Raw genomic sequence first — 4,388 nt, 5'->3', positions numbered from 1 at the left:
GAATACTTGTCAAAACAACTTGCTCATTTTGTGCACGCACTTGTATTGTGCTCGTGTGTTTACAAGAAATGACAAGTGGGAAAGCTTTATAATTCTAGATTTGAAGCTTTCGTGACTGCAAGGATTCATATTCTTGGGTTTTTTCGGTAAAGTCACGTCGGTAAAAAATTATGTGACGGTTCCACCTGAAGACGGAAGCTTGTGTTGCCTCTGAAACGTCGCGATTTTTTATTTTACTTTTATTAATTTTAATTTTTTACCTACGTGACTTTACCGAAAAAACCCAAGAATATGAAGCTTTGTAATGTTATAAACATGGGGCAGCTCCTTTGATCTGGTCTTGTTCCACGTACCCACGGAAGTCGTCTCGTGAACCCTCCTTGCAGACTGACTGCCTTCCTTTGGAGGAGCGTTAATGATTTGGCCATTTCATCTTTAACCACTCAAAAGTGAAATGCTGACCAACCTTTCCGGTTATCTTCTACTTCCCTCTTGCCATCTCGCCCAAGTTCTATATATGCAGGGTGCTTCAAAAAATGTTAACACTGATATGGGACTATCGTTTTTAATGGAAAAATGACGGATAATACACTGTAACATGATAACAAATGTGATGTTAATTTCTTCAAAAAGTCAGTCGCCCACTTCGCCATCATTGTCACCGCGTGCCTGGCATCTTCACCAGAGCCCGGAGGCGAAACATTTTTCGCGGTATTGTGGCAAATTCTCAGAAGTGTAAAAACATTTTTAAACACTCTGTATTTACACAAACTTGCTGGAAACGTATATCCAGCAGTTGCAATACTTTAGCAATTCACTCGCAAGGATGTCACCGCCCAAATGCTGTCGGAATACGATTTTGTGAAATCATGACCGAAACAACCCCTGGTTTGGTCCAAGAAAAGCCAAAGCAGTGTTTAATTTAACCAGGCGGAGTGCCCTTACGATGTTTTACCTTGTGAAAAGGAAAGGCCTGGGTGTGATCATTATAGTTTGTGGGAGACGTTAACTTTTTCTACGCAAAATATTGAACTTTTTTTTTAGATTGGGGCAAATGAGGTGGTGGCGATGGTGCTTGCGTGGTGATGAAAGATATAACGGACTTGACGGCAGGATGGGGTTAGCCTTGGCGCAGTTCCGTGCTGCTGTGCCAATCCGTTTCTCAACGCGATTACGAACTTTTTACACTGGCACTCTGCTTCAAATCTACCGCGGCACCTCAACATGTACCACTAATTATGTATACCATTGACACGTAATGAGAGATGGTATAATTTGCTATTTTTTGTTTAATGTTCATTTCATGTTTTGACCACTTCTGCATTGTTAGGCCCTTACAGCCTCTGCAATGAAAAACATCTAATAAAAAATAACTCTCCCAAAGTTTCAAAAACTGATGAGTGTTGTGCCTGACCTCGGCAGCTCGGTGAGCACAAAGGGAGCCTCTCCTGTGCCCAGTGTGGCACAGTCTAATAAGAAGGTCACTTAAATTGTAAAAACTAACTTTTCTTTTACCAGTTTAAGGCCCACTTAGCTTTGCAGATTTTTTTCAGAAGCGACCCATGGTCATCATTAAATGACAGCTCAACGTAAGTGTCTTATCATCGTGTGGAAACTTATTGCAGCCAAATACTCTTAAACACACGTTGATTCTAAATGTAGACAGAGAAGCCGGAGGGCCCGGAGAAAAAAAAATCCACCCGACCACAGGGAGAAAGACACGCGAACTCGAAATCTACAGCTGGCATCCGGGTCGGTGTTTGTACCCAGGCGAGGGAGTTAACATCTCTGCCACAGCGGCGCTCTTACTTACTCGGCCGGGCAGAGCTGAAGAACAATTCACGGACTCAATTGGCACGCGGGCGTGTGTGTATGTACACGTACAGTGGTACCCTGGAGATCGAACTTAATTCGTTCCAGGTCATTCGAACATCGCTTTGTTCGAACGCCGAAATTAATTTTCCCCATAAGAATGTAATGTAAATGACATTAATTGGTTTCCAGACTCAAGAAATCTCTCATAAAGCATTTTTACACGAAGTTTACAGTAAAATCATATAAAAAAAAAGAAACAATAAATAAATGAATAAACATGGAATAAATTAAATAAATTAACATTGAACTTCACTTTACCTGTAGTAAGGAGAGTTGATGGCTTGAGTGGAAGGTGGTGAGGAGGAGGTAGGTGGTGGTGTTATTGTTTGGAAGGGGAGTCCCCTTTGTCTGGGCAAGCGTCATGCACGCTGGGCCATACGCGTCTCAGCCGTACAGCTCCTTTCAAGATTGCCCGTTCGACCTCCGAATTTCGTTCGGTTTCCGGGGCAAAAAAAAAAAACCGTTCGGAAATATCGTTCGAACACCGATTTGTTCGAGTTCTGGTGCGTTCGATCTCCGAGGTTCTACTGTACGTTGAATTTCTCTCGCACCGTACCTCGCCCATGGTGCTCATCAGAAGCTGCGAATGAGTTCCACGAAACGAACACTCGTCCCTCGAGGGTGTTTTCGGCGCATCTTCGCGTGCGTCGTGAATTCACGCGGTCCGAACAAAAAACGGCTGCTTGCCATAGATTGCTGATCGCGTATTCAATGGCTGAGAGATGCCGAGTCAATGGGCTTTGGAACACTGCCACTGCTCAACGCGCATGAGCGCGCACCCGCTGTAGGTGTTTGTTTATGTGAGTTCTCACGCACTCCCACGCAGTTTGTTTTGTGTGTGTATAAATGTTCCTTCACGTTGCGTTATGGTGGTGTGTTTATAATGCATGTGACAGGTGCCTTCGATGATGCTAATGTACGCAGCCCCCCCCCCCATTAAAGAATCCAGTTAATTTCGTGCAAATGCAGACTCCGTTGGGGCCGCTTTCATGCAGTGTGCAATAACTTCTGTGACCGAACGCCGGGGGGCTAAAACACAGCAAGTTGGCACAGTAGGGGGCACAGGTGGTGCATCGGCCACTCATCTCAGTCAGTCAAACCGTGGCACCTGCTGGGTCTGTCCCGTGATCTGTCAGCGGGCGTTCGACACTTCACGTGGCCTTAACGTGCACGTAGCCTGGCACAAGCGCCGTGGTGATGTAACCGGTCACTTAGTGGCGAATCAAAGTTTATTGGTCGCATACACAGGTAAGCTGATTTTGATTTAAAGCTTTCGTGACGGCAGGGATTCATATTCTTGGTTCTTTCGGTAAAGTCACGTAGAAGGGAAATAATAAAATAATATAAATATTTATATTATTTTATTATTGAACACGCGCGCCCCTACAGGCGATTACATCCTAACACGCGCACACGCCACAGCTAACGCTGCAGCAGCTGCGTGAACACGCGCGCCCCTGCAGGCGATTATCTCACTCACTCTCGCCGCGCGTCTGCCCACGCAGCCGCTCCACACACAAATCGCAGACGCGGCACCAATGCCCTGTGCTAACGTTTGTTCGCGGCGTAAACCCTGCACTGCCTGGAGGGAATATTGTGCGATAGAGTATCTTTACCAGTGGTTCTTAACCTTTACTGGCAGCCTTGCACCGCTTTGGATCTCCATCGTAAATACTTTATTACAATGTTAAACGCATAGGGCTTGATGAAACAAAGTTGTACTTGCGTGCCCGTCCTAATTTATTTTTATTTACCTTAAAGGGCATCTCATACCCCCAGGGGGGTGCGTGCACGCACCCCAGTTTAAAGAACCACTGCTTGAGGCCAAATGCACTTGTCAGCCAAACATCGCATCGCTGATGCGATTTGTCCAATTATTGGCGATAATACTTCAATCGACACTATTTCACTATTTCGTCAACATGGGAATTCTTATTTTGTTGTTGGATACCTCCTCTGGGCCACATTGACAGATGGAAACGTCCCGGAACACGAATTTGTAAATGTTGTGCGTTTACTCTCCAACACACCGTTGTGCTGAACTAGTAACGAATTTAGATTTGAAGCTTTCGTGACTGCAGGGATTCATCTTCTTGGTTCTTTCGGTAGAGTCACGTAGAATGGAAATAATAAAACATAATAAAATAATTCTCACGTTTCAGCCACAACGCAAGCAGCCGTCCTCAGGTGAAGAACAGGTCTGTCGAGAAGACAGTCTGAAGTTTTCAGACGTCTTCTGAAGTTTTCAGACTGTCTTCTCGACAGACCTGTTCTTCACCTGAGGACGGCTGCTTGCGTTGTGGCAGAAACGTCGTGAGAATTATTTAATGTTTTATTTTTATTATTTCCATTCTACGTGACTTTACCGAAAGAACCAAGATAGTAACGAATTGGCATGTTCCGTTTACGTGACAACCTTTACCGATTGGCTGTCGGGTGGTGGATTTAAAGACGCATTTATACAATCCAACCACAAAAAACCCTCTTATGGAAGTAGTAACTCATTGGGCACG

The sequence above is a fragment of the Lampetra fluviatilis genome, chromosome 54 (genome assembly GCF_964198595.1).
Source record: "Lampetra fluviatilis chromosome 54, kcLamFluv1.1, whole genome shotgun sequence".
Classification (NCBI taxonomy): domain Eukaryota; kingdom Metazoa; phylum Chordata; class Hyperoartia; order Petromyzontiformes; family Petromyzontidae; genus Lampetra; species Lampetra fluviatilis.
This window is presented reverse-complemented; position numbering follows the sequence as displayed.